General features: G+C 41.9%; 1 long non-coding RNA gene across 1 annotated transcript; it reads right to left on the bottom strand.

Annotated features, from left to right (window-relative positions):
* Nucleotides 1-2,108: 2,108 nt before the first annotated feature.
* LOC128407864 (uncharacterized) lies at nucleotides 2,109-26,367 on the bottom strand. The gene is made up of 3 exons (XR_008328921.1): nucleotides 26,172-26,367; nucleotides 26,001-26,057; nucleotides 2,109-2,153 (listed from the first exon to the last, which is right to left on the bottom strand). It is a non-coding gene; the product is annotated as an uncharacterized LOC128407864 (long non-coding RNA).

Here is a 26,367-nt window from a genome sequence, read left to right as displayed (position 1 = left end):
AAACCTTATCCAATGATTTTTAAAAGGTATTTTCAAGTTGATTTAAAAAATAACTTTTTGCAACAGCAATGTTTGTTGCATCATCATAGTTGGGGAGGGGGGTGTCACAGAAAAAAGAAAAGAGATCAGAGTTTGGCATGAGTTTGTTGGCTGGGATTATAAAGGCATTACTGAATACATATGGTGATCTTTAGAGTACTAGTTAGCCATTTTAATATGGAGGCTGGGATTCAAATAATGCACAAGATAATAAGGCAAACTCTGGCCCCCCAGATGTTTGGGACTACAATTCCCATCATCCCTAGCTAACAGGACCAGTGGTCAGGGATGATGGGAATTGTAGTCCCAAACAGCTGGAGGGCCAGAGTTTGCTCATGCCTGGGTTAGCCTCCTCCCCTCCACTACAGCATTCCTAGTGGCCACACGCCCAACCAGCAACACATTTGGTGTACCTAAGGACTAGGCAGGACCCTATGCACCCAATTACATACAATCACAGAGGTCCCCCATGCAAATGGAGATCCTGGATCAATCAGGTTCATCTTTCTAATGGGGACCTTTGTGCATATGTTGATATACACATAGAGCCCCTTCTCACACATGCTGAATAGGTGGATGGCAGAACAGCATGGATACTAGGAGCAAGGGAAGTGAAGGGCAGGATCACACATTCCTCATTTGGGGCATCATCTGAACCCCACTGTGGCTACAATTAAGATGAATTAGGATTCATCTGACATTAGGCTTTTGAACTATAAACACTTCTACTTGGTTATTCTTTTCCCAAGTGATTTCCACGTCTATGCCTACTACCAGACATTTTAATCAAGACTGCGTCTGCCCTACACGTGAGGACCATTTAGTGCTCATGAATTTCCCTCAAGTACCTTGGATACTGTAGGTGTATGTGGGAATGCTAGGGATTGCTAACCAAGAATTCTCAGTGGCCTCATGAATCTTTGGCTCTTAGCTTTAAGCTAGTACAGCTTAACAATCAACCACGGTCTGTAGGTTAAGTGAAATCATTCTGGTTGCTTTGAATGCTGAAGAACGAGAAGTAAATGAAGTAAAAAAGAACAGAATTCTTGACGTTAGCCAGAAACCCACTGCTTAACCTTATAGCAGAGAAAGTAGGGTGTTCCGGCACATATAGACAACAGAAAGGTGTGAGAGCTCTTAACAGGAGTAGGTGCGGGCTGTGTCTCCTCTATCCCTTCTCCTCCCAGTTTGATCAGTGCTAAGCTATACATATTTTTTTGCTAAAGCCTACATAATTTTTCCTATGAGCCATAGGAGGTTAGAACCCAGATACCTAATATTGGATGTAGCCTCCATTTAGAAATATGCAGTGGTCATTAATGGTAAAACAAAATTGTATCCATACATTGCATCTCTTCTGGAAGGTGTTTTGCCAGATTGGGGCCCTGCTCTACTGTCCCTTTTGTATGATTTCTTGAATATTTTACTCTGGATATGGTAAGTTTCCCATAAATGAAGACCTTTGTGGAATAGATATAGCAAAAATGTTACTTTTATATAAAAAAATATTTTAAAAAAATGCTTGTAAATATCTGTTCAGGTAAATATTCTTGAAATTAAGATGTGAAGGATGTGTAATAGACTTCACTGTTTTTTGTTTATCTTAACACATTGGACTAGAGTTAACTCCAAACTTTGACCTTCCAAAGATGCTCCTATGACTTTCCTCTTCTGCCCCCAAGGTCTGTTGATGTGTTTTCTAAATATCCTACTGGCTTGGTCCTACTTAGAAGATGATATTTAATATAGATGCATCACATGTGAACAGTTCCAATGATGTTTGATCCAATATGAAAAAGTGCTGCACATTTGAGCATCATTTTTCCTTATACACACTAAGATCACAAATTTATCTGTACCACAAAAGGTGTAAAACATGTTTGTCTCCTTTAAACTTTTTTCCCCCTCAAACATATTAAATCTCATTTGGTTGCATTTTCTGATGTAATTCATTTGGTCTGCCACACAACATGCAAAGTACCACTTCATATTTATTTCTTTGCCCAGAAATTAATAGTCACAGTGCTTAAGTGAAAGTAATTTAAATTGAACTAGCATGTAATTACTTACCCTAACATGCTCGTGTATCACTTGAGAGTTCCATTTGATGGACACTGAAATCAATGAACAAAGTAACCCATTTAAGATAAGGATCAAGTCCCTGAGATCCAATGCAATGCTTACGCACTGCTTAGATGAAATAAAGGACAATGCAAACTAATTATCCATATTACAATGGGTGATTTTTAAAATAATAAATTGACTGAAAAGGCAAGGCCAGAATTCAATTTAAACATTTATCATGTTGCATGCTTTGCAGCAGTCAAGATGGAGCTGCTGTGGTGCAATTTAGAGATAAAGTGTATGGGGGGGCCAACACCCTTGCACAGATCCCACAGAACTCTATAGAGTTTTGTTCCACCATCACCTCTGGTATGCATTCAGACAGTGCAATGAGCCATTACAGAGAATGGGAGGCCTGCATCTCAGATTCAGGCCATCCTTTCTGAGTGATTAAAGTTATGCTCCAAAACATGAGTAACTACACAAGAGATGTCATGTTGGTTAGGGATAAGGAAGTCCTAGACAGATGCCACTTTTTAAGGAATGTCCTGTTGCACTGTTTGCACACTGTGAATTGCTTTTACACATCTGCCAGGCAAGGGTGGGGTAGGAAGGAACAGTGCTTTATGGAAGAAGTACTGTATCTCTTTACTGAGATACTGGCCCACCCCGAAGTGGCTTCTTAAAAAGCAGGGACATGATACAGAATAAGGTGCTGACTGAACCATCTGCTTCCCATACACCCTGGGCGATATCTTGGGGAAAACAGCTGGTACCAACATAGCCTAAGGGGGGTGGAGAATCACCTTCAAACAGCCTTGCATTTTCTTCAAGGCTTGTTTAATTAAGTCCTTCAGCGCAGAGCCCTCTGCATTGCATGGTGTCTTCGACACTTGTCAGACAGTCAGATAAAGTCAGTCAATACAAAATGACAGACAGGAAACTGGCCTGTGCTTGGCGAGCAAAACAAAGTGCACTTAGGCTTAGCCAAACAAGCCCTTCCAGAGCTTTGAAAGGTTAGCGCAAGTTTAAATGCCCTTTCCCCTTAGAGCTCTGGCATTTCAAGAAATGCAAGTCAAATGAATTTCTCCGGAATTGTTACAGGCATGCTTCCTGATCTGTTCGAAAGGCACCTGCGTTCCAAGCTCTTTCCCAGGAACTCGAAGTCAAATTATGGCACGAGGCCCCTAGCTTGTATTAAAGGATAAGCATCCACTGGGGGATGAAAATCCAACCATTCTCTCGAGTGCCTTGGTATATTAGCATAACTGAATTGCAACAGTGGAGCAGCAGTGAGATTGTCATCCCAGTATAAAGCACTTGCAATCAGGCATTTGCCTGTCATGTGGGCATAATATTGCTGAGTAATCTCCTGTTTTGTGTCTATTGTCTGTTGAGATGCCCCATCCTTAGAAATTCTGTGGTGCTCCAATATGTCATGTGAAAGATCTGCATAACAGCTGGATTTCTGGTCCTTTGGTTCAGTGCTATTCAAGGCATCAGTACATAACTGCAGGCATAAGCTGCAAACATAATTGGTAACTATACCTGTACAAATGGAACCAGCTGGAAATGTAGGTGGATATAGACTGCAAGGAGTGGTGCTGCCCTCTATAGATGCACCTTTTTCCATCCCCAAAGGCTTAACTGGCATTATTTGACACACACATAGTCCTCAACTACACTCTGCAAGTATAGCAATTAATACTGGATAAATGATTCAGCATCCCAAGAATCTCAGTTTTATTTTTATAAATCCAAGTAGCTAGCCCTTAATGTCTGAAATATAGCAATGTGTGGATAATGCTTGATTATTTCACTCAGGGAAGGAAGCTTGAGCAACTTTTCCAATTTCAAACCTGCTTAAGCTCAGTTCAAATGCAGCTTCTGAATTTATGTATGATGACTACCAACCATTGCATTGCTTTCTGACCCTCAGCAGCATACATAGCACAGAATAATCTGTGGTGCACATTAATTCAATAAATCACTATATTGTAGCTGTACTAGCACATTCCAGTTTTAGCCACAAAAGAAAATGTGTTCAACAGTGAATACCTTAACTCCTGAAGATGCCGACTCCTCTTCAATGATGTCTAAATACATAAAACTGCTTGGATTCATCTATTGCTTCCCTCTGTTCTTGTAGTGCTCGACTGAATTTTGTAATGTTCTATTCTCAGTGCAAAAAATTGCTGTTATGAACGGTGCAAAGCGACCCACCACCACAGTACATCTGCCTTCAGCTAGTCTGCCATTCTTGCACCTGTATGCTACCATTATTCCCTTGATATATTACTGCATTGGTGTCATTTTTTTACATTGTCCACATTCTTCTTTTCAGCACCAAGCTGTGAAATGAGTCCTTGTGCTGATGAATACTAAAAGGTTCTTTTAAAAAAACAACACCCATGCACTAATGTGCATAAATGGCTAGCTTTAATAACAGCTGAAGAATTAAAAGACAGTAATGCACATGTAGGTGGTCTAAACCACTGAGCTTGCCGATCGGAAGGTCAGCGGTTTGAATCCCTGTGATGGGGTGAGCTCCCATTGCTCAGTCCCAGCTCCTGCCAACCTAGCAGTTCAAAAGCACGTCAAAGTGCAAGTAGATAAATAGGTATCACTCCGGCAGGAAGGTAAACGGCGTTTCCGTGTGCTGCTCTGGTTTACCAAAAGTGGCTTAGTCGTGCTGGCCACATGACCCGGAAGCTGTCTGCGGACAAACGTTGGCTCCCTCGGCAAGTAAAGCGAGATGAGCACCGCAACCCCAGAGTCATTCGCAACTGGACTTAACGGTCAGGGGTCCCTTTAATGCACATGTAAGAAAGTCCATTAAAAGAGCCTTTTAAAGTCCTGTTGCTGGGCACAAATGACTAGACTTCCAACTCCCAAATGACACGTTCGAGACTTTCAAGTGCCTCCCTAGCACCAAACATGGGTGATGAAGCAATTTTCTAGATACACAGACATTTCAGAAACCTCCCAGTTTGGATCAGCACTTCTCTCACTGTTAAACTGCAAATTGAAACCTGCTTAGGGGCAGGCTGTGGCAGGTACTATTACTTTTTTTGCTTATGCTGTAAAGTACCCTGAAGAGCTGGGGCAGTAGCTCAGGTTTACAGTATAGTACTTGCCCGGGAGTGTATGTGTGCTGTGTTACCTAAAGACAGGAGTCCCCATAATTCTATAGCCCCAGGTCTGTGCTGTAGCCACGTAGGCCTTTCTGCAAGATCCGGTGCTTGAGGCTCAGTCTCTGTGATAGCAGATGCCAGGTTAATTTGAGAGCTCTCGTTTGCACTTTAATGGGGCTGCACTTGACTGCTTGCCAAAGCAACATCCTGAAGGTTTATTGCCACTGGCCCAGGAGGACTCACTCTTCATCCTGGGCATGAATGTGTCCATTAGTTAGCCATGAAACACAAGTCTAGAAATAGCATCGGGGGAAAGCCCATGGGAAATTCAAGTGGCTGCAGTCACGGCGGTCGACAGAGTTATGAAAATGAAAAGTAACGACAAGGATTCCTCCTGACCATGACTTTAATTTAGAGTGCGTGAGGTGAACTCAAGGACAGACTTGCCAGTTGTCCTTGCGAGTTAGCCTGAGCATACTTTAAGGAACTAGGAAGCCTGCGATTCTAAAATATTGGGCAGTGAGACGATGGCAAGTGTCCCATTTCTTCTTATGCTAACACAAACACTTCAAACAAGTAATATTTCCACTACTGCAATTACATGTGACAAATAGGTCATAGTTTCAAAGCCCCAGGGTACTGTGCATTCCGTTAAAAGTATGACCTCCATACAAAGACAGTATGGGAAAATTGCCACAAATTAGTCTATAATCCCCCAAAGTATGGTACATTCTGATTACTTGCTTTCAGGATAATTTCCCTCTTCACCAATTATTAGCCTCACGGATGACTGCTAAGATTTACCAGCCATTAAAAGATAGACACGATTTAGAAGAGTTTTGAACAGAATCCAAAGCTAACACCCTCTTTTTATTTGGTAAGAAGCACTACATCTACCAGGGACTCCATCTTTCCATAACAGAAATGTGACTGAATCACATTATGGGGTGGCTACATAAATAATTTGTATGTTCTCAGCCTAAGCCTTGCCTAAATTCACAAATTAGGGGTTTCCATGGGTTAATCCATCTAGCAGGCAGGCAAAGGAGTCATTCAAGGATACCTCTTTAAGTTACTTCCATGAGCTAAACCATGTGCTACATATTGCCACCCAGCCGTAAATTTGGAACCTGGATTGGCCAGGATCTTCTCTGAGCCATCCCTTACTTCCCTTTTATCTGTTTTGGCCCCTCTTAGAACAAAACGTAAACATGAAGGCTTTGAACATGACTTCATTTTGCCTAGAATAGCTCTGCTTGTTCCTTCCCAGGAGAAAATGCATGCTGTCAACATGTGGATGGATGCTACATTATAGCATGTAAGTAACTGGAACTAAATTTAGACGCCATGCCAAGTGTAAGGAAATAACTGGTTCTTATTTTTTATTTTGATGCAACGTAATTGAATTTTACCTTCCCGCCGGAGCAGTACCTATTTATCTACTTGCACTTTGATGTGCTTTCAGACTGCTAGGTTGGCAGGAGCTGGGACAGAGCAATGGGAGCTCACCCCGTCGCGGGGATTTGAACCGCTGACCTTCTGATCAGCAAGCCCTAGGCTCTGTGGTTTAACCCACAGCACCACCTGCATTTCGGTGTGCTGCTCTGGTTCACCAGAAGCAGCTTAGTCATGCTGGCCACATGAGCTGGAAGCTGTATGCCAGCTCCCTCGGCCAGTAAAGCAAGATGAGCACCGCAACCCCAGAGTCGTCCATGACTAGACCAGGGGTCCCTTTACCTTTACCTATTTGAATTACCTGTTTTATCTTATTGCGTCCTTTAATAAAGAAAACCCAGAAGAGCCCTGAAAGATCATGCTAAAGGCCCATCTAGTTGTTCTCATTGGCCAACCAAATGCCTAAGGGAAGCTTGCAAGCAGCACATGAGCACAACAGCACTCTCCCCACTTGAGATTCCCAGTCCTGGCATTCAGAGCTGCATACTGCCTCCAGCAAACCTTGAATCAGAACTCTGGAGTTGACTATTTTGCTAGTTCTGGTTTCTATTTCATCCACTTGCCTAACCAGTTGTCTATGCTCCAAGCATTTAGAAAGAGATAATAGGAAAGCACAGATCAAGTTCTTGCCTGGTCAAACCAGAGGGTTTGCTAAAAATTCTTTTCTACTCTCAGATGAATTTCTGCAGTTCTGAAGCACCTCCTGACAAGGGAGCAGCAAAGCAAAGAAGGAGGCAGAGAGGGATTTGGGGGGGGGAGAAAGAGAAAGAGAATATACCCCTCGGAAGACTGGGGAACAGACTTTAGAGATTTTTCAAGCAGGCTAACAAAACATCCCCTGCAGGCCAAGCATCCTTAGATGCCTGTTGCTTAGTTTCCATTTGACTACAGCAAGGAACAAAAGTTTATATGTGACATTTTGCACCTGACACTAACAACAGATCTCCACAATACCAGGATATTTGTTCCAGAATAATCAGTAATTTTTATTTTTGTGGGTCCCAGTTTTGACCTTATTAACAGAATCTTATACTTCTCAGATAAAATGTTAATGTGAGTACCAGCGTCCAGTTTAAATGAGATAAATGTCTCATTCACCTGCATTGATAGGATCCACTCTTTATCACGTCCCTTTTGCTTCATCCACATATAACTATTGATCTAAAGTGTGTTCAGCATGTGCACTGGACTTTTACATAAGACCTATACAGTCTTATGTTTATGTACCGTAATTGGATTCTAAATGCAAACCCCCAAATTATTAATAATAATCAGGCTCACATCCCACCTTTTCTTCAAAGAGTTAACAATGACATAAACTAAAGTAACTCATTTTATTCTTACAACAATCCTGTCAGATGTTCTAGACTGGCAGATAATGATGTTCTGAGGCCGTATACCAGGCTTTGTGATAGAGGCTAACCATGGCACCCTATCCACTAGGCAACACAACCTGTCTATTATTCTTTCTCCCTCGGGAGGTCCCACTTCAGAGCTAGTGAAACTGCTGCTGTGAATTTGCCACAGCAAATTGGATGAAAGAGCCAAAGGAATAATATTTATTAGCCATTATAATTCAAATGGCCCAATTTGTCACTGAATGCATTGTTATTAGCAATTCTGGCAATGCAATGTAGATGGGAAAGGCTCAGAAGATGCAATAGATCAGATTTCTTTGTTTTTAAATATTATGCCCTTGAGCCTGAATCAGAAGAGCAGGCGACAGGGGAGGGAGGAATAGGAAGGCTAGTGATAGATTACTTATCTAAGCAGAGGAGTTGGTTGGCTCTCCTCTAACAACCAGAAATCGCTCCCCAAAAGCCATATTTGATGAGAGGCAGAATTAATGTTTGTGTCCCCCCCCCCATTTCCACTACATAAAAATAGAAGACAGGGTCACAAACGGAATACAAAAGGACATTTGTAAATCAGAGTGAAGGAAGAAAGGGAAAAAATCCCCCAAGGATAACATTGTGATATTTTTAGTGCTTGCCTAGAATTTCCCTCATGCACATTTAAATGCACATTTAAAAATGAACACACTAAAATGTTGCATCCAATATCATTGCCCGTCCTACTATGGAACAAAATGCACTGAGTGGGGTCCTTGAAGCATTGCCCAAGCTGTGCATGAACCTGAAGTGTGTTTCTGTGAGTAGTTCTTGCATGGCTAGGAAAACATTAAAATGCCCAGCTGCTTCTGTGGAGGCCAGCTGTGTGGGTCTCCTAAGGAAACCAGCAAGGGATTGATTCCATGCTCAGGTAGACCCATGTCATTATCTCCCACTGACTTGGTTGGATCATTTAAATGCTACCTCAGCCATATGAGAAAAGTCAGGGCCATGTCAGTGCATGGGCAGGACTAGTGGATTAGCAGTTGTGCCTCCACTGGTGCAACTACACAACCCATCCAAATCACAGCAACTACACCCCACCACACAGACACACATGACTACTGTACCTAGAACAATGTTTCAGTGTCAATATTCTGCACCCACTTTTGAAGTATCCATTTTAAGGAAGCTATCCATAAACAGATGGATATGGATAGCCTAGGTTGTTGGTCTGGAAATGACTCCCCTGGGAAATGCCTCTTCTGTGAAGTTCTAATAAAACCAACATGCTACTGTGATTTCAAACCAGCCAGAGATTTCAAAACACCCTTTAAGGTCAGAAATCCAGGAGGAGGAGGAGGAGGAGCAGCAGCAGCAGCAGCAGCAGCAGCAGCAACAGAAAGAGTCCAGGTGAATTAGACCAGAGGCCTACTTCACCCAACATACTACCACCCACAGTGGCCAGATAAATGCCCATATGAAGCCTACAATACTTGCTCTCTCCTGCAGTTGTTTCCCAGCAACGGGCATTCAGAGGCAAGCTGCCTCCACTCCTGGAAGCACTTCATAGCCATCGTGACTACTAGCCGCTGATAGCTTTATCAGAAGCAGACTCTGAGCTCTTAAATTTGGGTGGCACCCTGTGCAATGCTGAAATTTGGTGACCCCCATCTCTCATGCTCCATTCTACAACATCTTTGTGGTGTCCCTGCAGTGCTGCCACACCAGTCTCACAATCCTAAAACTGTATTCAGCTTTATCTTGCATTCATTTGTCTAATCCCCTTTTAAAGTCATCTGGGATGCTGGCCACCTCCACATCTTCTGGTAGTGAATTCCCTAGTTTTAACTATCCACTGTGTGAAGTACTTTCTCTTGTCTGCCCCGAATCTCCTATCGCTCAGCTTCTTTGTTTGCCCCGGATTCTAATATTATGAAAGAAGGATAAATCCATATTCAAACATGCCACATGTATTCTTAACTAACATGTTCTCTATTATTTGTGGGAAACAGTAGTGATACCCATCAGGGTCAATCTTGCTGACAGCTTTTAACTATAGATGGGATCATAGGTGAACAAAATCTGCTTCCTGCCCTCAGGGAGTTACAGTCATACCTCAGGTTACAGACGCTTCAGGTTGCATTTTTTCAGGTTACGGATGCACCGAAACCCGGAAGTATTGGAACAGGTTACTTCCGGGTTTCGGCGGTCGCACATGCACAGAAGCACCGGATCACAACCCGTGTGTGCGCAGACACAGCGCTGTGGGTTGCGGACGCTGCGGGTTGTGGACATGCTTCCTACACGGATCATGTTCGCAACCCCAGCATCCACCGAGCATCCTTTGCTTCTCAGTACGCCATGGGGTTTAATCTTCAGTGTGAACTCAAAGAGCTATTGCTGAAACCCAAGTTCAATTTCAGTAACCAAAAGATATGGAAAAGTGTGTGCCTGTTCTATTCTCTTTCAGTGATAAGTTGTGCAAATAAGTATGCTATGGAAGGCATTCCAACACAGAACTGTGAGAGAGGCTCTAGATGTGAATTTCTTCTGAAGATCAAAACTTGAAGATCCTTGAGACATTTGTTATTAGCCCCTTGGTCACTGAAGCCACTGAAACCAAACCTATATTGCGGTTGGTAGGGCTGTATGGAATATAAATCAGCCTCCACAATTTTCCTTTGTCATTGATGTATGTGACTCAACCTGCCCTTCAGGAGTACAGTTGTTTCTTATGCATCTTTCTTTTTAAGGGCATTGATGGCTGTTTCTTTAAGCCATTCTAGAAGCTTTCTCTGGGTCCTCTGATGTGGTTCGAAAAGCTCAGACAGCCTGGGTTTAAATACATTAAAAATAATAATAATATCAAAACATTTATGTACTGCTCAGTTAGAATTAAAACTGTACATTGCATACAGTAAAAGAATACAGAAACAACCCCTAGCAATTGTGTTTTTCAGGGGTATTTCATAAATGACAAGAAAGTGATTGGGGCATTTTGCTTTTCCATCCATACTTCAGTAGAATTTCAGAATTCTACTGCCAAACACTAGCCTTCCACCTCTGCAAAGAAAGCAAACTGCAGCTTCTTTCAACCGTCACAACATCCCTCATAGTTTCACTCTTTTAATAGTAGACATCAGACAGGATACAGACAGATACATCAGACAGATACAGTTGAGGAAACAAATTACATTCATTCATTCATTTATATTTCTTGCTTTTCCATCCCACTTTTTGCTCCAAGGAACTCAAAGTGGTGTCCATGGTTCTCCTGTGAGGTAAATTAGGCTGTGAAGCAGTCACCGAACCAAAACTACCCAGTAAGTGGGGCCTTGAACCCTGATCTAACAGGTCCTAGTCCAACAATCTTAACCACTACGCCAGGCTAGCTCCCTTATACCACACTGGCATCTGCGTCTTTCTCAGAAGTCACAGTGGTCAGCTTGCATTCTGCAGCACCTCTTCCCCTTAAAAATTTCTCAGGGGGTTTCTCCAGCCAAACAGACTTTGCATTGCTCTAATAGATGGTGGTATAGAGTGGAGGTGGAGCACAAGAGAGTGCAGATTTGGAACTTCTTTCAGTGCGAGAGCCAGAGTGCCAGGATAACTGACAGATCTTCCTTGCTCTGGAAAGTCGAGTAAGGCTTTCAAGTTTATTTGTGACGCATTAGCATAATGGAAGTCAAAGAATGAGGAAAACAATGAAGCACAGGCTAAACACATCTTTCCTTTCCTTTGATGGGGTAGCTATTTGGCACTAGCAGTTTAAATAGTAAAACATAAAACAATATTTGCAGGATTTTTTTGCAATTCCAGTTGAAGCTAAAGCTTGCATATCTGCTTGGCTAAAGGAATATTGGCAAGAACAGGGGGCAGTTTGTTTACCAAGCAGGAAATGCACTTGAAATGTGCCTCATAGGAAGTAAGTAAAGAGGTTTTCAGTGCATAATGGACTACAAAGGATGGCTTCCATTGAGGCATTCCCTCAACAGGAACAACAGGTTACTGTATAAGCATCATCTTTCACTAAATTTTATTCTATAAGTTTCACCTTACCATTTTTCCAGACTTCTCACTGCAATCCATAGTCCTTTTGGCATCTCCCCTAATCCCTATCCCATATAATCACCGGCCTTAATTGCTAAGGCAGAGGTCTTTCATTCACTTATATTATCCAACTCTGAGAAGCTTAGCATATAAAACTTATTCCCTGCCCCAGATATTTCATGGCATCAACATTTCTAGACAAAACTGCCTTATGCTCACAAGATATCTGCACTCAGGCTTTCAGAGCCCCCCGGGTTTTCAAATCAAGGAGACTCCCCACAATGAAATCATCTTAGAGTCAGTAAATAGCACACCATGTAATGAGAAAATGTGAGAAGTGGCACTGGACACAAAACATAACTTCTGCTTGGCTGGAAAGGGAGCTGTTTATAATTCCTTCACAATCTGTGAGTTGAAATGAGGACAGAGTCCTTGGTGAAGGTACAGTGGATTTGCCCTTATTTTGCTGGTGGTGAGTGTGTGACCTGTAATGTGCTCCTCTGCATTAAAAAAAAACCCTAAAATGAAATTGTATGTCTTCTAATTTTACTCACCAACTCAGCTGGAAAATACTTATTTTACTCTCCAGCTCCCACAGTCGTGTGTGTGTGTGTGTGTGTGTGTGTGTGCAGCTTACCAAATGGTTGGATCTTTTGCTTGTTTGACTGTTAAATTATATACTGCCATGAATATTTATTAATTTACTCTTATGGTCCAGCCTACATAAGGTATCGGGATCATGTAATATGAATGAAAGATGCCGTTCCACAACCTGAAAGCTCATAATACGGATGTGGCAAACTGTCAGTTGCTCTCAGCCCAGCAAAGGGGGGGTGGAGGCAAGGGGAGGGGATCAGGAAGGCTATATACCAGGCTTCCTCAACCTTGGCCCTCCAGATGTTTATGGCCTACAACTCCCATGATCCCTAGCTAGCAGGACCAGTGGTCAGGGATGACACAATGAAGGGAAGCTTCACAGACACTTAACCTAGGAATTTCTGGCAGAACTCAGCAACCTGCTCAAAAGTAGCCTTCCACTTCTTACAGGCTGCTCTAAATTGAGTGCCACCCAGCTGCTCTGTTGCCAGCCAATTATTCTCAGGTATAAGCAGTTATCAATAACAAGGCAGAAAACTGGGAAAGGAGGAGCAGAACTGTATTGGAAAAGAGGGTGAAGGTAAGCTGCATGACGGCATAGCAGTGACCCAGTGTAGCAAGCAGCCCAAAAAGAGAGGCAGCACATGCTTATAGCAGGAATTCTGTAGCTTGAACCCTTGGCCTACCTGGTAGCAAGTCAGTATGTCAAGGTCCCAGTCCAGGGTCAATCCACATGTCCAAAGTCCAAAGCACAGTCCCACAGAGATCCTGGAGAATCCAAACTGAGGTCCCTCAACATGGGCATTGGAGCAGACACAGCACCTCAGCTCCGCTGCCCTTGTGTACTCTGCATGCTGATTGAAGCATCTGGGCTTGATGAGGCAAATGAGCCTCACCTGTTCTGAGCCTACTCCAGCTAAGGAATCACACACCTCCTCCCAGAGCTAGTGAACCTCACCTGGCCAGCTAGAGAGCTGGGCTGTGGGCCTTGACTGCCTCAGCCTCCTAGAGTGCCCCTCCAGCTACTCCCTATGCCTAGTTTGTGGAGACATGTCCCTCTCTGGCTCTGGTGATGAGTCCTGCTGCTCTGGTTCTTAGGCACTGAGCCCTATCTCCTCATCATCCTCTGTCACCCTGTGAGTACTTCCTGCACCAACCTCTCTTTCCCCACTCCGCAGCTTGCCCCGGTGTTTCCCAGTCCCAGCTACACCCCTCACCAGAATCCTCTTCCTCCTCCCCGTAGTCCTGCTAGGTCATAACACTCTGCTAAGTTAACAGAAGCCAATCCCCCTTGGGGAAGACCACTACTGCAGACATAATCCAAACTGAGGAGGACCCCAAACCCCCAAACATGACCATCATTTCAGTTAGTCCTTCTTTATCAGAGGACTTAAATATCCAAAACTGCCCTGAAAGCATTTGACTGAAGGGTGAGTTCTTTCTTTAAGAAAAAAGCAGCAACAACCCTAACAGTGGAATTCAACAGCATGCCAAGGTGATAATTCTGTCATTCACCCCTCTCCCCACCCCCACCCCCTGTTCATGGGTGTTCTCCTGACCCTTCTGAGCAGATTTGGGGGGATGCCCTGAACTTGAAGTCTAAACAACAAGAACTTCAGGGGGCAATACAAATAGTCAGGAAATGGATCTCAAAGGTAGCATGTACAAAGAAGAAAGGTAGTCAAAGCACAACAGACCAAGGATCATGCATTCAAGAAATACTGCTGCAAATCTAGGTTGAAGATTGTTGTTACTGACATACCTGAGGGGTGAAATATCCATTCATTCAATCAGTCAGTCAGCCACTGTTTGTGTCCTTATCTCCTTCTACACCACAATAAAGGGTGATAAGGGGAGCTGGATTATCGCATAAAATGTTAGCTACAAAAACAGAAGAATGAATGCCTTCTGTTGCCATGAGCCTTTGTTTGTACATTAATCCCTACTCACTACTGGGAGGTTTATTTGACATCCTAATGGTTCCAAAGCAGAAAGAAAATACCGCAAATATTGGGAGTTAGGCAATGGGAGAAGAGATCTTTTTAGGAAATAACAGAGTCATTTCCATAAGTTCTTTAACTTCATTCCTTCAGTCTGGGGGAAATTAGTCTGGCCGGGGGTTTTCTTCTTCAGGAAGCTGGTATAATTCTAAGACACAGATGGCTGATGATCTAAATGTGTAATAACATCTTTGAAGTCATCCTAAGGCAAAAAAGCACTTGTGACAAGCATTAGTTGCTGAAACAAATTCCACTTAATTAAGACACGAAGGCTGCAGCGAAAGACATCCTGGCTTGTCTACCGAATTAACTGTTTCAAATGTTGCTGAGGGTTGTGCTTTGCAACAGCTCTTAATGGTAAAGGACAGGAAGCCTTTGAGGAATTTCTTAAGTACCCAGTGTATCCTTCCTAACTTTGTTGACTTTCATTATGTATATCCAAGTTTGTAGATGGAAGTCAATATTGCTATTGTTGCAGCAGACATCTGGAGGGTCCACTTGTAATCAGAATAGGCAGCAGAGATCCAAAGCAGCTATATCCACATTCTTTTTCTTTCAACACAACGTAACAGGTTAAGTAGGCTGGTGAACACCTTTGGTTTTAGCCAGGGCTTTTTTCCAGCCAGAACTCCAAGAGTTCCAGCGTCTCTCAGGTGGGTGCCACTGCCATTCTAAGAGGTGTTCATGGTAAATTCCAGCACCTCTTTTTCTAGAAAAATAGTACTGGTTTTAGCTAATATTGTTTTGCTCCTCAGATTGTTTGCTCCTCAGTTTCTGAGGTGCACAGCCCAACCTACAAATTATTTGACCACAAAATGAGGGACTTGATGCCCTCCAAGTGCTCTTGAAGTCCAACTGTCATCAGCACCAGCGAAAATGGCCAAAGGTCAGGGATGATCTAAAAATATTTTTTCCTAATTTTTATTTATTTGTTCCTTTTCACACTGAGAGAAAGCATTTTACAGTGTAAAAGGCATTAAAATCGTACATAAAACAAGATGGTGGAAGCTGTAGCTCCAAAACATTGGGAGAGTGAAAGGTTCCTTATCCCTACACCAGGTACTTGAATGCGGGTGACTTTGGTTTCACTATAGTCAAGTGTCACAACTCAGTACAGAGTTAGGCATCCTTGAGCCCACAGAAATTAGTGTGCTGGACTGCAGACAAAAGGTTTTATTTCGCTCCTGCTACCTAATGCCTTATTCTCAAGAATAATAGTACGTTTCATCTTAGCATTTCCTCTGATTTTGTTTGGTCTGCTTTCTTTGAGAGATGCCTAAATAAGTCTCTTTGCTTAGACTGCCAAAGTAGAAAGCACTATGTGTCTGGATTTGGGCCACTTGAATCAGTTAAACTGGATGGATTCCAAAATTCCTAGCCACAACACAACACAGAATTAGGTGCTCAATTGGGCTTTTTGCCTCTAGTTATGCTGTCTTGCAATGGCTGTTCTTATGCATCTATTGTCAGTATTTAAAAAATGTATGTGCCTAATGTCTTAATTACAGCATTTTTTGGACCATGTAAATCATGCCAATAGTAGCCTCAATAGTAAACCCCAGTTCTGGTCATTTAGAGTTCCTCTTCCTCTGTGCTGCTTTCTCTAATGCATACAAGCAAGCTTGAGGGAAACAGTCAAAGGACAGGCTGGTAGAAGCAGATGGTTCAGTATTCACTGTCTCCCATATGGTGGTAAAGCCATTCAAGAGGAAATAATGCATTGAGTCAACGTGTTCAGGCTGAAATGAATGATGTCAAAAAATATTGGTGTAAAGCATAGTTAATTTTCATTCCGGCCGTAGAGATCAGAGTTTGGTTTTACACACACACATACACACACACACACACAAACATACATGTGTGCAGACTTTGCACACTGCCCCTGCCCCAAATGTCCTTGGCCCACTTTGAGGAGGAAGGTCCAAAGGTGGATTCTACCTTCCATGTTATAAGGAATCCTGATATATAAAATGGAGGTTGTGGGAAGGCTTCTAAGTGCATTCAGCTATGGACTTGTGTACATACATTGCTCTCATTGCATAATTAAAGGATCAGATGGCTCCTGGAATAAGTATCATGATACTCCTGGAAGGCAGGTTGAAGATAATGACTGGGAGATATTAGCTATTGCATACTTATCTGTAATGGTTCTAGGGGTTGCTCGTGCGTAAACCGGCGCCACACCTGGCTAGGTTGCCTGAGTGAACCTTTTCTGTCCGGACAGCCACTCGCCCGTGGCTGCCTCAATCGCTGGCAGAATCCGTCAGTGGGCATTTCTTGACCTTCTTCCAGCAAAGAAGCTCTTTGACGCCTAGTCTCCTCCTACTCTCTCTGCGCGAAAGCCTTCTGCGCAAGGAGGGCATGGGCAACGGAGGACCCCTACTCTCCCCTCTGGTCCCAGGCAAGGAGTCATGGGACCGCCTCGCCGCTTCCCCCATCTGCCCCCCTTCTCCACTGGTGCTACGCTGATTCTCTTCCCCAGAAGATGGGCTGCCTCTCTCCATCCCGGGGCGCTCTCTGGAGTCCCTATGGAGCCCGCTCTCTCCCTCCGGCCCTGATGGCAGTTCCCTGACATTATCCTTAAAAAAAGAAAAGTTGAAATAGGACCATAAGAAGCTCAGGGATCAATACTCCATGTTCCCAGTTGAAAGTAGAAGGGTTAGAGGAAACATTTACCAGATTCTGTAGTGAGTCACTGCCAACCACTTGAGAAGTAGGTCTTACTCAGGAATCAGAATTGCCAGCAGGATCTATTCGATTCTGTAAGAAGTCAGATTTCCTTATGTTTAGTAGCCTAAGCCATACACGTTCCTACATTTCACATATATTTTAAATGAGTGGGACCTGGGTCAAGATAAATTTTGAAAAGGTGATACATTCAACCTTTTCCTTTTCTACCACTCCAAGAAGTCAGACATTCATTCTTGTATTGTCTGTGCCATTTTTGACAGTGACACTGGTGAACACGCAGAAGACGTATCAGCCATTTCAAAATTGATTCAGCCTTTTTCCAGCATTAGTCACAACTCAACTACTAAGATGAGATACTTTCTCATTCATTATTAATTTAAGCAATTTATTGCAATTAGCAGTAACTCTCATGAGTAACTGCATTAAAAGGGAAACTACTCATGATCTAATGGGGCCCTGGACAGCATATAGAACTAACTTCCTGGAGGAAAATGGAATGTCAGTTCGTATATACCAGTTCTGGAGCAAACATTTCTGATGGTCACGTGCTTTGACTCAATCTGCTCTTGCAGTCACATTCCAACAGTGCAGTTATCCTTTTGATGACAACATTGAAGCCACTGAAGCATCCTCCAGTTTATGCCCAGAAGTGGACCAGAGGAAGAAGTTTCTCCCTCCCGCAAAGCCCCGCCCCAAGACGCTAGCTGGCACAGTTGATTGGCTCCCTGGGTAAGGCATGAGCACAGCTGGGTGGCACACAGCTCAGCAAGCCACCACCACAACAGGCACAAAAAGGGCGACTCAATAAACGGGGACCCAGAACATATACGAAAAGTATATTTTGTCTGCATGACAACACATTGCATCCAGTCATCCAATAAAATACACTAAAAGGCTTCCGGTCGGCGCCAGCGGACTTCCGGTCAGCGCCAGCGGACTTCCGGTCGGCGCCAGCGTTTAATGGCGGTCTCCTGCTGAGCTCCGCTCAGGGAGACGTCTCCACGAGTTCGGGTCCGACCGCTACGGCGAAGCGGGGACCCCTAAAATCACAGGCGCGGAAGCCTGTGAACAAGGAGACTCGGTGGGCACCTGAAGCGCCCCCCGTTACTGTGAAGGAGCCTTTTTAAAGGCTCCGGAGCGGCATCGGGTGAGAGCGTGGTGCTGAGAGTCGCTACCCAGCCCGTGGAGTGAAGCCGTGTCGCCATAACGGAGAGCGCCGATTCCTTCCTGGCATTTGGATTTACAAATTACCCGTGAGTAGGATTGGGAAACTTTCGGGATTTAAAGCAAGAAAGCTAAAAATTCGGCCGAAAACGGGAAAGAGCTAAAATAAGGAAGTCTGCCTTTCCCGGACTGCATGACAGCTAAAGTAACGACATACAAGCTGCAATTTGACTGAAGATAACTCTATTACCACTTAACCCAGACATTGAACCTGAACCTCCCCCCTTAGCAGCAGGAGCGGGGGGGATGAATTTGAACTAGTATTACCTGCAGGAAAGAGGTGAAAGGAAAAATTTCTCCGCTGTTTTAAACCCTTGGGAAAGGACTGCTTCAAAAAAGGAGTAAGTCACCGGGACTGGAAACTGTCATCTGAGATTAGATACAAAGTTGGTGCATTGCAAGTTTGATATAAAGTTGAGACTTTATTTGCTATTGTTGGGAGTTTGGCTGAGGATACAAATTGACAGCTCTTTTAGTGGAAAGTTACTGGAAGAGCTGTAGCCATTTTTTTCTTCTTTTCTTTGTTTCCCTGTACCTTGAACTGTGAGCTGCTCCCTCTAGAGGGTTGAGGAAAAATTTAACTGTGTAAAGAGCAAGTCAGTGGAGTTTTCCATTTGGAAACAATTCCTGTGGGAACGACCTTGGGACATGAGTGGCCAAGAAGATGAGATAAAAACAAGAGCAAAAACAAAAATTGCACAAAGGAAAAGAGGTTCTATATCAGGCTTAGCCCTTGCAGGTGTAGAAGGGCAGGAAAAAGGGATGGAAACAGTGACACAAGCATTATTAAAAATTAACGAGTCATTAGAAGCTTTGACCAAGCAAGGTACAGAAAATTCCAAACAATTAACAGAGCTATCAGAGAAGCTAGATTTGAATACTAAAAGTGTTGCATCTAATACAGAGACTATAAATAAATTAATTGAAGAAAATGTTGTAATCCGTAAGACTGCTGAAGAGGCAAAAATCATAGCAGAATCCACGCAAGTAAAGTTAGAACCTGTTTGTAAAAAACTGGAGGAGCATGAGGCGGCCCTGTCCTTAATAGAACTTCAGAGAAAGGAGAGGAACTTGAGATTGAGAGCTGTCCCAGAAAGTGAGCAGGACAATTTGGCAGAGTTCCTCACAAAAGAATTCTCGGATTTTTGGCAAGTGAGCTTGAAAGAGGAGGAATTCAAGATAGTTACGGCCTTCAGACTGGGCAGAAGACAAAATAAAAAGAATCCAAGGGATTGCCTGATAACTTTGAGATCTAAGGAGGAGAGAGATAAAATATTAAATTTACAATATCAAAGATCTCTGGAGATTGAAAATTCCTTTGTGCAGATCTATAAGGATATTCCTAAATATATCTTGGAAGCGAGAACTTACTATAAGGACTTGACCGCCTTGTTGATGAAGAATAACATAATATACAGATGGGAGTACCCACAAGGCTTGTCTTTTAACTACAAAGGGAAAAAAACTAAAATAAAAACAGTGCAAGATAAAGAACAGTTTTTGGAAAGAAACCAAGAGGACCTCGTGAAGGGAGTGGTGGACCTGACTACTGAGGCAAAGGACTTAGCGGATATTTCGAACCTGACATTTGGACTTCAAACTCCAACAAAGGAAGAACAACTGCTGGGGGCGGTTGGAGGAGGAGGAGTAACCAAGTAAACAACAATATGGCCCTACAATTTTTAAGTTGGAATTGCAACGGTTTGAACCTTCCCAGAAAAAGACGTGAGGTTTTCCATATTTTAAAAAAAGAACAATTGGACTTGATTTGTTTGCAAGAAACCCACGTGACTAGAATACATAGAAAATTACTTGTCAATAAAAGATTGGGACAGGAATTTATTTCATCAGATAAAGTGAAAAAAAGAGGAGTGGTGATTTATGCCAAGGAAAAATTGGCCCCTAAGTTGATGTTTAAAGATGAACAAGGAAGATACCTGGCAATTGAAATACAAGTCCAAGGAGAAAAATTATTGATAATTGGGATTTACGCTCCAAATGAAGGGAAGTCAGAGTTTTTCAAGAAACTACATGGGACATTAATGGACTATTTGGATTACAATGTAATTATGATGGGAGACATGAATGGAGTGGTCTCTACAAATATGGACAAAGCACTAAGACAGGTGGTTTCTAAGGATGGGAGACTACCTGAGACTTTTTTTGAAATGACAGATAATATGGACTTGATCGACATTTGGAGAACAAGAAACCCTCTGGAGAGAGAGGGAACTTTTTTCTCTGAAGCAAAAGTGACTTGGACCAGAATCGACCAAATTTGGGTGACTAGTGGGATGGCACCTAAGATAAAAAAAGTGGAAATCTGCCCAAAGACTTGCTCCGACCATAACGCTGTAAAGATGGAAATGAACATAACAACAGCTGGTTCCTTCAGATGGAGGATGAATGACTCCCTATTTAGAGATGAAGAGGTGTACAGAAAGGCCCAGAAAACTATCAAGGACTATTTTGAGATAAATCTGAAAACAGAGGTGGAGAAAAGAACAATTTGGGGCGCAAGTAAAGCCGTTATGAGAGGATTCTTGATACAGCAGAATACTTTAAAAAAGAAGAGACAGAATGAAAAGAAAGATAAGATTTTGGAAAGAATAAAAGAAGGGGAAAAGAAATTGAGATCAAAGCCAAAGTCTCATGAAATTTTAAGAGAAATAAAGTTTTATCAGAGACAATATATGGAATTGATGAACCAGGAGATAGAATGGAAAATAAAACAAATGAAACAAAAGACATTTGAATCGGCAGACAAATGTGGGAAACTTCTGGCATGGCAATTGAAGAAAAGGCAAAAGTTGAATATGGTTACAAGCTTAGAGGTTGAAGGAAAGAACATTTTTAGGCCAAATGAGATTAGAAACTGTTTTCGGAGTTATTTCAGAAAACTTTATGCCCAAGGGCCGGTGGACGAAAAAGAGATAGAAGAATTTCTTAAAAAATATGGATTACAAAAAATATCTGAACAAAGTAAAGTGACCTTGAACCAGAAAATAACTGAGCAAGAAATAGAGGGAGCCATTCAAAACATGAAATTGGGAAAATCTCCAGGACCAGATGGCTTGACTTCCAGATACTATAAAGCCTTGAAAGACTGGTTGATTCAACCGTTTAAGGAAGTCTGCAATGAAATTTTAGAGGGGGAAAAGGCACCTGAATCGTGGAAAGAAGCATATATTACACTTATACCAAAATCTGAGACTGAAAAGAACCAGATTAAGAACTACCGCCCTATATCATTGCTTAATGTGGATTACAAAATTTTTGCAGACATTTTGGCAAAAAGATTGAAGAGGGTTTTGGTGGGTGAGATTCATAAAGACCAAGCTGGCTTTCTCCCGGGAAGACACTTATCTGATAATGTGAGAAATATAATAGACATTATGGAGTTGCTTGAAAATAATATTAATACGAAGGCAGCATTAATATTTGTGGACGCTGAGAAAGCCTTTGACAATATCTCTTGGAGTTTTATGAAAAAGAATCTCAAAGGAATGGGGGTAGGCCAGGGCTTTGAGAATGGTATAAGTGCAATTTATTCTGAACAAAAAGCAAAACTAATTGTAAATAATGTGGTTACTGAAGAAATTGCTATTGAAAAAGGGACACGACAGGGGTGCCCAATATCCCCATTACTTTTCATATCTGTTCTGGAGGTGTTATTAAATATGATTAGAGGGGACCAGCTGGTAAAAGGGATTCAGGTCGGAGCCAAACAATATAAGCTGAGAGCGTTTGCAGATGATTTAGTCTTAACTTTGCAAGAGCCAGACACTAGCACTAAAAGAGTTTTGGAGATAATACAAGACTTTGGTCGAATAGCAGGTTTTAAGTTAAATAAACAAAAAACAAAGGTACTGGGGAAAAATTTATCAGCGGAGGAGAGAGAGAAGTTTCAGAGTGAAACTGGATTAATGGTAGCAAATAAAGTGAAATATCTGGGGGTTAACTTAACAACCAAGAATGTGAACTTATTTAAAGACAACTATGAGAAATGTTGGACAGAAATTAAGAAAGATTTGGAAATATGGTCGAATTTGAGACTTTCCTTGTTAGGCCGAATTGCTGTTATTAAGATGAATGTTTTGCCAAGAATGCTGTTTTTGTTTCAAACATTGCAGATTGTGGATAGAATGGACTGTTTTAAGAAGTGGCAGAAAGACATATCGAGATTTGTCTGGCAGGGCAAAAAGCCCAGAATAAAATTTAAGATACTAACTGATGCAAAAGAAAGAGGGGGGTTTGCCCTGCCGGACTTAAAACTGTATTATGAAGCAGCAGCTTTCTGCTGGCTGAAAGATTGGCTACTTCTTGAGAGAACACAGACATTTTGGACTTAGAAGGGTTCAATAATAGGTTTGGTTGGCATGCATATATATGGTATGACAAGGTAAAAATTCATAAAAGTTTCAAAAACCATATTGTTAGGAAAGCATTATACAATGTTTGGATTCGTTATAAAGATCTGTTGGAAAATAAAACCCCTAGGTGGTTGTCACCAATGGAGGCCAAGGAAGTTAAAAAACTTAATATGGAATCTAAATGGCCAAAATATTGGGAAATTGTAGAACAAGAAGGTGGAAATGTGAAATTACAGAGCTATGAGAAATTGAAGTTTAAAGTAAGAGATTGGCTTCATTATTACCAGATAAATGAAGTTTTTAAATCGGCTTCCAAGTGGAGAAGTCGAAGCTAGAAACAGAGTTGTTAGAACCCAATATTAAGAATCTTTCTAGAATGTACAAGTTGCTGCTGAAATGGAATACACAGGATGAAATGGTCAAATCAGCTATGATTAAATGGGCACAGGACATTGGTCATGACATTATGTTTGCTGACTGGGAACAGTTATGGACCACTGGTATAAAATTTACGGCATGTAATGCCTTAAGAGAGAATATTATGAAAATGATTTATAGGTGGTACATGACCCCAGTCAAGCTTGCAAAAATTTATCATTTGCCCAATAACAAATGCTGGAAATGTAAAGAAACTGAAGGTACTTTCTATCACCTTTGGTGGACGTGCCCAAGGATTAAGGCCTTCTGGGAAACGATATATAATGAAATTAAGAAGGTGCTTAAGTGTACCTTTCACAAAAAACCAGAGGCTTTCCTCCTGGGCATAGTAGGCCAATTGGTGTCAAAGAAAGATAGGACATTCTTTATGTATGCTACAACAGCAGCAAGAGTTTTACTAGCAAAGTATTGGAAGACACAAGAACTACCCACGTTGGAAGAGTGGCAGACAAAGGTGATTGAATATATGGGACTAGCAGAGATGACGAGCAGAATCCGTGACCAAGGGAAAGAGACGGTGGAGGAAGATTGGAAGAAATTTAAACTTTATCTTAAAAATTCTTGTAAAATTATTGAGTGTTAAAATGTCATGGGTAAAGAATAGCAGATTTGCAGCGATATGATTGGAAAAGAGGAAAGAAAAGGGTTATAGAAAGGAATTTATAAGTAATTTAGACCAGGGGTTGCTGAAAAAAGTTTAAAACAGGGATGCAGAAAAGGGAGGCATGGGGAAGTCGCTGAAATTGGGTATATGAAAAAATTTATGAAATTATACATGTTTATATGTTTGTTTGTTAGTGTTTGTTGTTTGTATTGTCTTATACTATATGTTGAAAAACCAATAAAAAATTTTATATAAAAAAAAGAAGTTTCTCCCTCCCGCAAAGCCCCGCCCCAAGACGCTAGCTGGCACAGTTGATTGGCTCCCTGGGTAAGGCATGAGCACAACTGGGTGGCACACAGCTCAGCAAGCCACCACCACAACAGGCACAAAAAGGGCGACTCAATAAACGGGGACCCAGAACATATACGAAAAGTATATTTTGTCTGCATGACAACACATTGCATCCAGTCATCCAATAAAATACACTAAAAGGCTTATTTGTTTGTTTGTTTGTTTGTTTGTTTTTGCACCTTCATTATGGCCAAGAGCTTGTATAGATGATACAACAGCAGATGATATTAATGAATTGCCAACAGTGAACTTATGAATGTAAGGATGGGTTGGTAGCCTCCTAACCATTGGATAGCAGAAGCAATAGCAAATCTCCTGATGACATCACTTTCCATCAACTGAACAAATCCCTGGATCATCCCTGACTATGAACTATAGCACAATCACACTATCAGACTATTTTGAACAAACATACAGTGGTACCTCGGATTAAGAACTTAATTCATTCTGGAGGTCTGTTCTTAACCTGAAACTGTTCTTAACCTGAAGCACCACTTTAGCTAATAGGGCCTCCTGCTGCCGCCACACTATTTCTGTTCTCATCCTGAAGCAAAGTTCTTAACCCGAGGTAATATTTCTGGGTTAGCGGAGTCTGTAACCTGAAGTGTCTGTAACCTGAAGCGTATGCAACCCAAGGTACCACTGTACTGTTAAGAAACCCAAAGTGCTCTGCAACTCTCATGTTTAGGAAGACAAAAAAAAATGTCATACCGTAATTGATTAAATTAAAACCCTGGTTATTTTGCAGTCTACCAATTGCCCTAGGAGGGCAGAAAGAACGAATACTTAATTGGCATTTAGAAAACCAACTGTACATGCTATGGCAATGCACCAAAACAGGTAGAAGATATGAGCCATGTGACAGTGAGTGGATTTTCCCACAACTCTCTGAAGGTTTGCTCCCACCCTGTGTACCATCCCTCTTGAATTTTGGTTTTAACAAATTAAATTTATTTCTTAAATTAATTCTGGAATGGGGTGTGCATACTCTGTGTCACTGTGTTTTATCAATATGTAAATGTACTCCTGTTTGTTGTAAAACACAACCCCCTAAATAGTCTTGATCCAACTATAATAGATGCATCAAGATTCCCTTTTCTGGTGCTTTATCTGTGCACATGTGCATGTTGGTAATGCAGAGAGAGTTAGCGACATTAATGTGCATGCTTAAACTGTGTGTTTAAACTATGGAACTCACTCTTACAAGATATAGTGATGACCAGCAACTTGAATGACTTTAAAGGAGGATCCATAAAGGATAAGGATACCAGTAATCCACAGACAAATTTAATAGGGCCCATAAACAGCATAAGAGGTAAGGAATATAATAGATTGAAATAAGAACACAATATATTATTATAACAATAGTACATAGAAACACATGTGAAATAGGTCAGGGACTGGGTGTGTGGGGTGATGTGCATGGGGATATTGGGGTGAGTCTTGCATGGACACCCCTGTCTCTCATCCAGCAATGCAACATTTATGTGTTAGTCAGTTTGCCTGAAAACACCTTGGGTGTTGTACTGGGTATGAATTCGGATAATTATAAATGATTGATGGCTGAGATTTGGATATGGAACTCAGGTTTTGCAAATTTTAAAGCTTGCTATTGTACAGCAGAGAGGTTTCCCCCTTCTCCATACCTCTTATCTTTGTAGCCCAATCATATCTGGCTGGCATTTTCTCTCATGGTGTGAAACCTATTGAATTATAATGACACAGTATAAATAGAATATTTTACTTTAAAAATCACATCCAAAGATGGGGAGGGGAAGCTTTTGTTCAACAACACACATTGTGTCCGATATGTTTACCTTCAGCTACATCCAATGGAAGCTTATTTTTCTCTGCTTTTCTACATGTCTGCCAAGACAAGCTTCTCTCGACACTGTTCTTCAGGAATCTTCATTGCCAGGCACTCAGGCAAATGTAATACATCAGCTCAAACACAACTACATCTGTGGGAGGCAGCACACCAGGAGCATGAATGCATGCACCATTTATCCTCAG

Source organism: Podarcis raffonei, chromosome 2 (genome assembly GCF_027172205.1).
Source record: "Podarcis raffonei isolate rPodRaf1 chromosome 2, rPodRaf1.pri, whole genome shotgun sequence".
NCBI classification, from domain to species: Eukaryota; Metazoa; Chordata; class Lepidosauria; order Squamata; family Lacertidae; genus Podarcis; species Podarcis raffonei.
This window is presented reverse-complemented; position numbering and strand designations above follow the sequence as displayed.